The sequence below is a fragment of the Canis lupus genome, chromosome 36 (genome assembly GCF_011100685.1).
Source record: "Canis lupus familiaris isolate Mischka breed German Shepherd chromosome 36, alternate assembly UU_Cfam_GSD_1.0, whole genome shotgun sequence".
NCBI lineage: Eukaryota > Metazoa > Chordata > Mammalia > Carnivora > Canidae > Canis > Canis lupus.
The window spans coordinates 1,734,030-1,746,945 of NC_049257.1; positions in this window are offsets into that span (position 1 = coordinate 1,734,030).

The following is a 12,916-nucleotide window of genomic DNA, read 5'->3' on the forward strand; positions in this document are numbered from 1 at the left end:
TTCATCCAGAATTTTGTAGTACTTTAGTTATGTCTAATAACATATTGCTTTAAGTAGGTCATTTTAGGGCGAGTATCACATGAACCACGGTTTCTTCTTTTAGAATCTTTAAAATTTATTCTCTTTGATCTTTACAGGTCATAAAAACCAATGAAAATTCTTTGGGTCTCACAGAGCCTTGAGAAACTGGTTATCTTGTACTGTTCCACTAGAGTTTTCTTTAATGGCTTTCATGTCTGGGTTCACAAAATGTTTCTGTCCATTTCTTCCTTTAAACATGAAGTTTTCAAATTTATCATGCAGCTGCATTGGTACTATCCTTCAGAGAGAAAAACATAATTCAAAATTACAGTGAAAAAAGTTCTTGAAAATCTTTTAGATTATTTTCTTCTAATAAAGTTTGTACAGTTTAAATTTTTAAAGCTTATCATTCTTTTTTTTAAATTGATCCATATTTTTCTTACATTTTTATTTAATTTCTGTAATGCTACTGTCCTAATGCACTAATATTGTCATATTATCCAACCACTGACTTTTTCATATCTTCTCTGTATTTGCAATGATTTACATAGAATATAATTTTTATTTAATGCTACTCTTTAATATGTGAAGGGGATATAACTTCTATTTTTGCAATTCAAGAAATAGATCAATTCCTATTAATGTCATCATTATCTTTTAGCCAGTGCCTTAGTTTCTTAAGTATTTGTGTGTGCACACATAGTGTGTGCATGTGTGTGTGTGGTTTACAAGTGATCAGCTTCTAAGGAGACTTTAAGTAACCCCTGCTTAAAACACACTGTTGAAGAATAAATAAATAAAGAGGTTAACCAAAATGAAATACATTTATAGAAAACAGAAGGAGTAAATGTTTCTAAACACTTGAAGATAAATTGATAGCTACAACATGGCACTGAAATTTATTCTTAGTTTTCTTGGAACAAAGGAAAAGAGAAAACATATTGGATTGTAACCTTTCATCTGGAAGCATATGTATACATCCACAAAGACAAAATATCTCTAGATCAAAATCCAAGGGAAAGAATATCCATTGAACAAGCCTGTGATAAGACCTTATTTTTAAATGCTATTTGTCACCAAAGTACAGATCTGCCCCTCAAAATTAAGACCCTTGAGGTAAGGCAATTTAAATGATAAAAATATAGACTTATTTGAAGACCCTACATTCCTCTGGGGGAAATGAAGCGTTTTGGACCTACAGTATACCAACATTAAGATTAAAAAGAATAATAAAAACAAAACACTTAACAATTACAAAAATATAGATAAAAGCTAATCCAATTCCTGAGAACTCACATCAGGATTGTAAAAAAAGTGCCCAGGTTTGGTACTCAGAACACACAAATTTAAGGGCATTGAAGATTACTAAGCAGTCAAAACATAATGGCACCACTTGAACAGACTTTTTGGGCCAGCCCCAGTGACATCCTTTAAATGCTCCAAAAGAGAAAAATGTATTATTTTATAAGTTTGGTTGAAAAAGAGTACAATTAAGAATCATCTATGTAAGAATCTTCTGAACCAAGTAGAAAGTGCTTGAGCTGAGTAAGGACAGACTAAGAACAATGGCTGCCCATGTGGGTACAGGTCATTGAGCAGAGGACCAGGATATCTGCAGAGCAGAGCCTGCCGTGGTGTTCGTAGCTGCTGGCGTGATATAAGGTGATGCTTCCAGAAGCCTATTAGAGAATAGCGGTAGCATATGCTGGAGTATTTCTGCCTCCTGCCTGCACTACATAAAGGAAAATATGCTTCTGATTCACATGCTTGTATAACGAGAGTCCTAGGAATATAATTCAAGGTCCCCGTGACTACAGAACATGGGAATGGGGAAATGAGAGGGGGGTTTGAATAGTAGATTGCTATGATTTGCAGCAAGGTTTGATTAACGTCATTGTACCTGTAGTCTGTTGGGAAAAGGTTCAACCAGCTTTAACAGGCATTATATTATGAGAGAAAGATTTATTTTAGCTAAGAAATATTTACTGAGCAAGTCACATGTACCAGGAACTGTGCTAGAAAATTCACAATATCTACTTTTACAAGACTTCATTTTGTTTTTTTTGTTTTTTTTTTTAAGACTTCATTTTGGAATATGGGACAGATAAACAGATTTTAAAAAATATTACATGATTTAAAAATGTGATAAATGTAATGAAAGCAAAACTGAGTAAGAAAACAGGGCCTAAGGATAGAAATAATGCAGTGGGAGATTACTTATATAGGTTTGTCAGAAAGCAATGGCAAAAGGAGTCACCCTTGTATGAGATATGCGTGTTTGTGTACATATGCACACATGGTTGGGAGCAGGGGACTGAGAAAAGAAAGACTGCAATTTGCTAAGATAACACATGTGTGAAAAATAGGACACTACCATGTGGTGAACAACTCAAAAAGCAACAGTGGACAAAGGACAGAAGAATGAAGAGGTGCAAAATGAAGTTGGGTTATGATCAAAAGATGGCATCATAAAGTTCCTGTTGGGCATGATAATTAACAGTTTGTGTTAAACTGCAGAAGATATTGAAACATTCTGAAAATGCTAGTAGTATATGCAATCTGATTTATTGTTTTTAAATATTATGATGGGATTTGGGGAAACAACAGCTAAGCCAGCATAGCTTTCTTCCTTTTTTAAAAGATTAATCAAATTCCACAATAAAAAAAAATACAGAGTAAATACAATAGCAAACACAGAACACATGGACAACACTGATCCAAAATTAGTTTTATCATGTGCGCTTCTGTATACCTGACATCAAACATATATATGAATGAAGAAATGGTGGAAAAAGTAAACTCCACTAAGCCCGGTTGTTTAGAAGAATTATAAAGAAACTGAAAATAACTATTTAAATACCCTATGTGAAAGGTTATGTGCAGTAATCCAATGGCTAACTATTTCTTAGTAAAAGTATTTTGGTACCATTGTGCAGATGCTTTGTATACAAATTTTACTGTGGACCTTGGAAGGTTTTTACATCAAAAATTTAAGATCTTTGGATTTCACAATCTAATTTAGTTTTGTAGAGATAATTTAAGTGTATCATTTTAAAATATCTTTTATAAAAGATTTTATTTGTTTATGTGACAGAGAGAGAGAGCACAAGCCAGGGGAGCATCAGAGGGAGAGTGGGAAGCAGAGTCCCCACTGAGCAGGAAGCCCCATGTAGGCCTTGATCCCAGGACCCTGGGACCATGACCCGAGTTGAAGTCAGATGCTCAACCAACTGAGCCACTCGGGTGCTCCTAAAAATATCTTAACTAGAGTTTTAGGGACCAATGTAGACAGATTAGTAGACATCATTGGAGGAAATCTTGTCACTCGGAAGGTTGTACAGTAATTGGAAACTTGTTAGCATGTTCATTTTGTGAACATGCCTGGTACATTTATTATCAGGCAATGTGGTGATTAAGCTCCTGATGGAAAAAGAGTCATTAAAATGATTTAATTAACTGAATGTTAGGAGAAAGAATAATATCCAAATTTAATAAAAGATTACAATCATGTACCTCATACTGAAATGCCTATTTTTAAAATTTTTAATAAATCTTTGAAAAGTTTCTTATATGGACAATTCTAGATTCTATATTGGATTAAAAGTTTTTAATATGAAGTGAGATAAAATTTTAGATATATGAGCAGTGTTATATTTTTAGGTATTTGTCATGCCTAATAATTAGTGAGTACTGATTTGCATTTAATGGATGAGTTTAGTCAATTTATACACTTAAATAGTATCTCTAAAGGTTTGTGTTATTGGATATAACCAAGGCCAGAGTATTTTCTCCAATATCCAATTCCATTTATCATATCCACTTATTTCGGTTACTGCCTAAAAACACAAACACATCACAGATTAGCCATTAGCACTCATTAACAAACCTTATTAATCACATCAGCTAGCTACAAAAATGAATATAATTTGGAAATAAAACTGCTAAGCACTTAATTTTTGCTGCATATAATGTGGGTTTATTGATGATTTAGAAAAATCTCTTACTTTACATCCTGTTACTTAACGTGACAAGTCCCCGTTATTTCTTTTGGCTTTCTAACGCTCACTTCCTCCACCGCCCCACATTCCAGTTATTTTATCATGCTTCCTAAATATTTTTTTCTCCACTTAGATAAAAGAGACATTTTAATTTCCATCTCCTTTACTATGGTTTCACTGATTCCTTCCTTGGATAACTATTGTTTCTCCAGTTAGATTGTGAGTTGTTAAGCAATACTGTTCACACTTTCTATAATTTTCATGTACACCTGTGAGCTTAGCCTAGCTATGTATCCTTATGTAGATGAATGGTTTTGGAAAAATTGAAGGAGGATAGTGTGGGAACATGTCTGCCAAAGAGTGTTCTTGGTGTAGCCAGGAGGCTCAGAGGCTTTAAGTTCTTTGAAAGAGAGATTGAAGGAGGGTAAAAAGCATCAAAGAAAACATTTTCTCAGTTCAAATTTTTCTTAAGTAACACAAAGGGAACAAAATACATTAATGTTAATAATATTGATTAAACATTATCTTAAAATTAGCCTAATGGCTTTATTGACTTTTCTTTTATTAAAAACTAAATAGAAAACGAAGTTCTCTCATTCCTCCCTTTCATCAATCTCCCCATTGTAATAATAGAATAAAAGCAGTAAGACTTTGAGAGTTCCTCTAAATTTATTTTCATGCATTTCAGTGGATCAGCTTGTAAAACTACTCAAGAGAGATGCATGAGGAATTATGATGAAATTGATAAGTAACTCATGATTAGACTAAAAAATGCAACAGCATCAGCATTATTGGCCCAAGGATGAAAATTCATTTTACTGGTTACGTAATTCAGGAAGTGAGCAACTACTATAATTAAAAATATTACTTACACTAATGATAATGGAGGGATCTGACAGATATCACCTTAGCAAAGTGATTTTAATTTTAATTTTAAGGTTAAAATTCCCAATAATAAGTCATGCTGATGCCATGTACCTCCTGATATGATGGGATAAAAAGGGCCCTTCTCTGTCATATTATCTCCAGTCCAAGCATGAGAAATCATCAGAAAACCTGGAAATCAGGGGTGCTTTGTGAAATACCTGCCCAGTATTCTTCAAAAATACTAAGGTCATGAAAGACAAATAACAACTGAGGAAATTTGGCAAAGAGACATAATGGCAAAAAGCAATGTGGTATCCCACAGGATTTAGTTGAAAACTAATGTCTACATAAAAACCTGCATGTGGACATTGATACCAGTTTTATTCATAATTTCTAAAACTTGGAAACAACCAAAATGTCCTTCAGTGAGTGAGTGGATAAATACACTGTGGCCTATCCAGACAACGGAATATGATTCAGCACTAAAAGGAAATGAGCTATCAAGCCGTGAGAAGACATGGAAAAAATTTAAATGCACATTGCTAAGTGAAAGAAGTTCATCTGAAAATCTGCTACTTACTGTGTAGTTCCAATGATATGATATTCTGGAAAGGCAAATCTACGAAGCTAGTACAAATACTGGTGACTGCCAGAGGCTAATGGGGGAAGGGACGGCTATGCAGAGCACAGAGGATTCTCAGGGCAAACTAGTCTAATGGTGAATAAGACACAGATTTGCCAAACACCGTAGAAATGCACATCAAGAGTGAACTGTAATGCAAACTATGGATCTTGAGTGATTATGGTGGGCCAATGTAGGTTCAAATGATTATGGCAAATGTGCCACTCTTGGGGGGGAGGGCATGTTTATTGTGGGGGAGCTATGTATGTGTAGGAGCACATACAGGGAAGGGAAACTCCCTGCCTTCCTCTCACTTTTGCTATGAACCCAAAACTTCTAAAAAATTAGAAACTGGTGATATCTGCATAAAGTGTGATGACATATATATAAACTATTAACATGAAATTTTTAATCTTAGTGACTGTACCATGGTTATGTAAGAAGCTAACATTAAAAGGATCTGTGGGGGATCCCTGGGTGGCACAGCGGTTTGCCGCCTGCCTTTGGCCCAGGGCGTGATTCTGGAGACCCGGGATCGAATCCCACATCAGGCTCCCGGTGCATGGAGCCTGCTTCTCCCTCTGCCTATGTCTCTGCCTCTCTCTCTCTCTCTCTGTGATTATCATAAATAAATAAAAATTAAAAAAAAAAAAGGATCTGTGGGAATGGTATACAGGAACTCTGCACTGTGAATTTTCCATAAATGCAAAAATTATTTAAATATAAAGACTTCAGAAAATAAAAAAGCTTTAAATAGACAAGCAAAGGTATTTCTTATAACCTTGATCTATCCAACGACAAAGATAGCACTACTATAATAAATGTCATTTGTGTGGAACTAGAGAATATTTATATGGAAAGAAAGCTATCGTAATCCCAAGAAATGTTTTGTTAAAGTAAACTCATACACCTTCCTAAAGAGTCCTCTGTTATTAGAGTTATCTCCGAAGAGCTGATTTTCATAAATGCTTTCCATATTCAATATATATTGATTTTGACAGCAAGAAAACTTTCTACACTTTTAAATAATCGTGGACATAAAATATGAAAAAAAGGAAGTAAATAGATACCACAATTAAGAATTGTCCAAGAAGGGGCACCTGTGAAGCTCGGGCAGTTAGCAGGCCAACTCTTGGTTTTAGCTCAGGTTGTGATCCCTTGAGTTGTGGGATGGGATGGAGCCTCACGTCGGCTCCATGCTGGGCTGGTGGGGGGGGGGAGGGGAGGGGGGAGGGGGGTCGGCTTGAGAATTGTCTCTCTCTGCCCTTTCCTTTGCTCGCTCTCTCAAATAGGTAAATAAATCTTTAAAAAAAAGGAATAGTCTAAGAAATTTAAATGAGAATTTAAAAAAATCAGATGCTGAAGCTTATAAAAGACTATATTTAGCAAAATATTTATTCACGTATCATTCATTCAATATTACTGAGTGTCTACTTTGTGTCAGTCTCTGTTCTAATTTCTGGAAATCCAGGGCCAGAAGCAAACATGAGCGACAAGATTCTTGTGTTGTTGGAACACACCCTTCCCCGGGCGCCCCCATCCCCGCGTCGCCCCTTCCCCGGGCGCCCCCGGCCCCGCGTTTTAGAAAATCTGACAGTACGTGTTGTTTCACCTGGTGGGCTGGTTGGTTGAAGAAGGCAAGCAATGCTTTTACCAGCTTCCTGTATTCTAAGAAGGAACTAGAAATAACAGCATTCTTTAAATGAAGGGAATAAATATTAACAACATGATATCCACAATTTCTTTTGAATATTTCAAGAAACATAAAAATATAACCCACAACTAGGTATATTAGGAATCAATAAAAATGGATTCAGAAATGACACTGCGGAAATTAGCATAAAGTATTAAAATCGCTATTAGTATGCACACACAGAATAGAAGCCCCAAAGTGTAGACTTTTAACAAGTGGAATTTTTAAATTCAGGATATAGTTTTTGCGATAACAGTTTCCGAAACAGGCTTAACAGCGTAGTGGGGCTTCAGGGGGAAAAAAAAAAAAAATCTATGAACCTGATGTTTTCTAGTTGTTTGCAATGGAATAGTCCTCAATTTTATAAATTACGTTTTCTAAGTCATTCATTTAAAAATAATTTGGGTCCATTACTTTCCTAGCACTGGGCTAAACTTTGAAATAAAGGAAAACTTATCTATTTAAAGTATTAATAATTTCTTTGTATAGTGATGAAGTGTATGAAACAAGAATATGATATTGGTATTACAAAAGTGCTTTAGAAATTCAAAAGAAATCAAAGTCTGAATAAACTGCAGTAGTTAGACAAAATTGTTGCTCAAGTTGGCAACTGAAAAGCATAAAATTGGCACTTGAAAGATGGAAAAGAATTTGAGCAAAGAATTGAATAAATACTCATACAGCCCTTACTGTGTGTCTGATCGTATTTTTAAATTTTTACATGTATTATATATTAATACACTAACCTTGTGAGAAGGTAATATTATGATTTCACATTACTATGTGGAGCAGTCTCAAAATGGGTGGCTGCCAAAGTACAAGAAGTGGCAGCCCTAGGACCTGAATCCAGGCTGCCTGGCTGTGGGGCAAGGGCTCTAAAGTACCAGCCGGGCCTTTATCCGCCACATTTGGAGGGCAGCAAAGAGATCTCTCTGACTGTAATAAATGATTGTAGTTTGGACTTGGGAAATATCGGCTGCATAGGACAAGTTCAGGCTATTGCAGACCTTCTCTATTGTTTGTCAAAACTGCTGAGAGTCTTCTATAGGCACAAATAGAATTCCCTGTTCCTTCAATCGCTTTCAATTGATTTCTAGGCTAAGATAGAAAATGGAAACTGCATTAGTTAAGAGATGGATGATCCTCTTTAAGTGATGGACACAGAGCTAAAAATAGCAGCATGGAAATTCAATTCACAAAACACTGCTTCACAGGACACAGAGCAAGCTATTAGCTCAATTGGTATTTTTAATAGAGTCGCCTTCTGTGACTCCATTATTGCTTTCAGAGGTCATCTAAATTATTTGTTTTAAGGCAAGACCAAAAAACCTGTGTTTGAGAAACTAAGGGAACAGATATTATTTTTTAAAATATTGTTGTTGCTTTCCAACTGCAATAATTTAAAGCTTTACCTTTTTTTAGTGCTCTGAAACTGGTACCGGAAGGCACTGCTAATACACATGGTGTTGACATTGATTTATTTCTGATGGGCATATATCCTCGTACAACTTAGCCTTGTTTTGTCTGCTATCAACTGCTTTTGATATACTGAAAACTTCAACTTCTATACAAGTATAATGCATTTTGTGTATACGTGTATACATTAGAGTATATTTACATGGCATTGCTACTAAAAATAAGTGTGATCATCATAAACACTATTGATTTCTGAAGAAAAAATTATCTGATTTCTTTTTGAGAAGTTGTAATATGTAGTGAGGCCCACTAATTTGCCCAGCAACACACTGTACTCAGCAGTAAACACTTGTATTAATGCCAGTTATTTGAAATGGTGTGAGGAAAAATGAAAAACCATCCAAGAATCTGGGGTTTTCCAACTGTTTCTGAATGCTATTTTGGATAAAGTAGAAAGTACATAGTATTTCAATAGATTGAGCTTAAAAACTGATGAAAATAGATGAAAACAGTATTATGTAAAAATCTCAGGTGAACATTCACCTCCTTTTGCCAAAATCAGGAAGGCTTACTTTATTCTATAAAACTAAAGTAATTTTAGGTGCTTATCATGGTGTCAATCTTAGAACAAGATAGAACAAATAATTATTGAAGAAACATATTGGTGGAAAATGAACATATGAAAAAATAGATGGATCCTCAGTTATAAATGCTCATGCTACTAAAATGCAATTCTTATCAGGCCTCAGGGTCAGTAAACTGCTTGTGCTACAATAGTGAGGGACATAATGCTTTAGTAGCATCAAATTATAGCTCAAGGCAATATTCACTATTTTGCTCAAGGCAAGAAAAATATATATAAATAAAATAAAAACTGAGATACTTCTTTTTCTTATAGAATGAGAGTGGTAAAGCCTGTTGCTTCTCTGTTGGCTTTGACGCCTAACAATCATATTAACTTAAATAGTGTGTTTATTTGTATGTATGTATGTATTTATTTATTTATTTGTCTGTATTTATTTGTATGTTTGCCTTGTAGTTTAACTATTACTTACACATATTTCTTGTATTATAAGCTAATTTGGCCAATGTGCTTACTGTGTTACATTATCCTGGGATCTAAGTTAGTCAATGTTTTACTCAAATATTCCTTAGGGCCAACAATAGAAACTTGATTTACAAGAGATTCTGTATTATGTAAGCAATTAATTTCAGTTATTTTATGTTTAATTTCCCTACCTTATTTTAATCATATGTAAAATCTAGAGAAAAAGCAAGTCCATAAACATCATATTTCCAGGAAGCATTATATTTATATTTGTAAGACAGACTTTTTTTGTATTTTTTTTTAATTTAAGTAAACTCTATGCCCAATGTGGGGCTTGACCCCTTGACCTCAGATCAAGAGTCACATGCTCTACTGACTGAGCCAGCCAGACACCCCTCATATTGATGAGTCAGGCTTGATTTCAGTCAAAAAAGGGTTTGTATGATGACTGAGTTAAATTCAGTAAGTAAGTAGTTGTAGTTTCCTCCCGAGAACCTGAACTGTGGTCGGTACTATGAATTAGTTCTTCTAATTCGAAGATGAATATGATATGATTCCTTCAATAATAAGTAGACAGATGTACCCAACTCCAATCCTGTGAAGATAGGCATGTTGGTTTATTCTTTTTGAGTTATTTTGCAAACACTCTATAGCTACCCTTTGTATGCATGTGGAGGATACTTCCCAGTCTGATAATACATATCTTTGCTTAGTTTTCTCAGTCTTTCTGAGTTCCATATGAAAGTCCCTGTGTCTTTGCCTTCAAACCCTTAGGAATATCATTTGTGCAGATGAAATGGATACTAAGTTTCTGTAGGTCAAGAACTTTTTTTTTATATTTAAATGAATTTTTGAAGGTCCCAAAAATCGACGGTTCATAATAAGTGGTGTAATAGTTGAACAACCCAGGTTAAAGACAGACCTGTGTGGCATGTTACTTCACTCCACCTCATTTGTTCTGCCTTCAGTGAAAGGGAATAACACCACATAAATGATTGGACTAGATAATGACTAGTTTTCCTTCTAGATAAATGCTGCTATATATGACAATAGTTTAAATAGAATTTGAAACGAATAATGAAAAGAGAACCGGAAATGCTAAGAGTAAAGTCTGACCTATAAAAGATCTATTTTTACCAACTACATGTAGGTGAATTACATGAATCGAATCAATAATTTCATTTATACCATTTTATAAGGACAATTCAAAGTTCCTTTCAAAAATGACATTTTCTTTGTGTACTTATTCTCTTAATAATAATATTAACAATAATAATAATAATAAATTGGCTTTTTCTTTTCTAGTATACTGCTTCAATTCTCATATTACAAGTATTTAATGGTCTTATTAAATCTTTTTTGAAAAAAAAAATTTTTAGATTCTCAGAATAAATGCCTTTTACAGATGCAAAAAAAAAAATTTTAGATTCTCAGAATAAATGCCTTTTACAGATGCAAAAAAAAATAAATAAATCTTTTTTGAAAGAATGGTTTCTTTATTAAAATAAATATTTTAGTGACTATATGTAATTAAACTTAAATTTGGTTCCTAAGCAAGCAGGTAAGCTGGGTGGGTGTTGATAACATGGCAAATATTATTGTAATAAAGCAAGTTATGTTTGGAAAAGTTTTTCTTTCATCTCAATCAAAATTCTCCTAATTCCCAATTCATGTTTATTTTTATTGTGATGAAATTTATATACATTAAAACCCACCCACTCCATTGTACGATCTGATGAGTTTTGACAAATAAATATAGCTAGCTATACAACTACTGCCCTCATCAAGATATAAATCAGTTACATCAACCCAAATTACCTCCTTGTGTGTAGAAATGCCCCTCCGGAATCAGAGTATGTAACTATATGAGTTGGCCTCCTGCCTCTTATCATTGTTTATTTATGTGTTCTTCCATGAATCAAAAGTTCATTGCTTTTTATTGCCATGTAGTATTCCATCACAAAGATGTATCTAGTTTATGTATCCCTTCACATATTGGAGGATATTGGGCCATTTCTAGGTCTTGGCAATTATGAATAAAGTCACTATGAACATGTACATAGTGTATTTTACATGAACATGAATTTTTTTTTAGTTTGGATAAATCATACATAGGAAAAGGAATGCTGAGTCATATGGTAAGTGTATGATTTATTTTATAAGAAACTGCCATTTTTTAAAGTGGCTATAGCATTTTCTATTCCCAACCTTAGCATACGAGAGGTCTAGTTGCTGGGTCCTCAGATTTGCCAGCATTAACCATTGTCAGTTTGTTTATATATAAGCCATAGTAATACCTATGTAATGGAATCTTACTGCACTTTTAGCTTTCATTTTCCTAATAGCAAGTGATTCGTCAACAGAATTTGGTGAAGTATCTGGGATTTTTTCTTTCTTTCTTTCTTTCTTTCTTTCTTTCTTTCTTTCTTTCTTTCTTTCTTTTTTTTTTTTTTTAGGTGAGATAAGGACTGCACTGAATCTACATATCTACAGAAATCTTGAAGAGAACAGATATTTTTATTTTATTTTATTATTTTATTTTTTTGAGAACGGATATCTTAACAATGTATATTCTTGCAGGAAGAAAATTACCAAATGGAAATTTGGATCTAACCAAATAGTAAAGAGCATGATATGATAATTTTATGGGAATCAAGCCATTTGCAGTATGTAGCTATTCTTTTCTATGACTTTTGGAGCAAGGCCATATCTTGAAAGCCATACCCCCATCCAGTATTACTTAGGTCTGAGTGGGTAGATAAATTTAATTGTCCTCAAAATAATTAATCTTTAATATCTAGCCTTTAGTGGTAGCAAGGATTATATTTTGATCTCTATTTGTCATATTCCTTTGTCTTAGCCAGTGGGTACACAACTCAGATTGGTAAATGGAATACTATTTTGGGGAACTTCTTATAACCCAAAGCATCATCCTGTAGTCTGAGGGCTAAAAATATATTCATCTTTTAATTTTTTTTAGTTAGTCAGTCAGTATGTCAACAGATATTTATTCTCAGCATCTAAAGTGGGTACATTTGGGCAGCCCAGGTGGCTCAGTGGTTTAGCGCCGCCTTCTACCTAAGGCCCAATCCTGGAGACCCAGGATCGAGTTCCCCGTCAGGCTCCTTGCATGGAGCCTGCTTCTGCCTCTGCCTGTGTCTCTGCCTCTCTCTCTGTGTGTCTCTCATGAATAAATAAATAAAATCTTTAAAAAAATTAAAAATCAAGTGGGCCCATTTCCCACCTGCTAA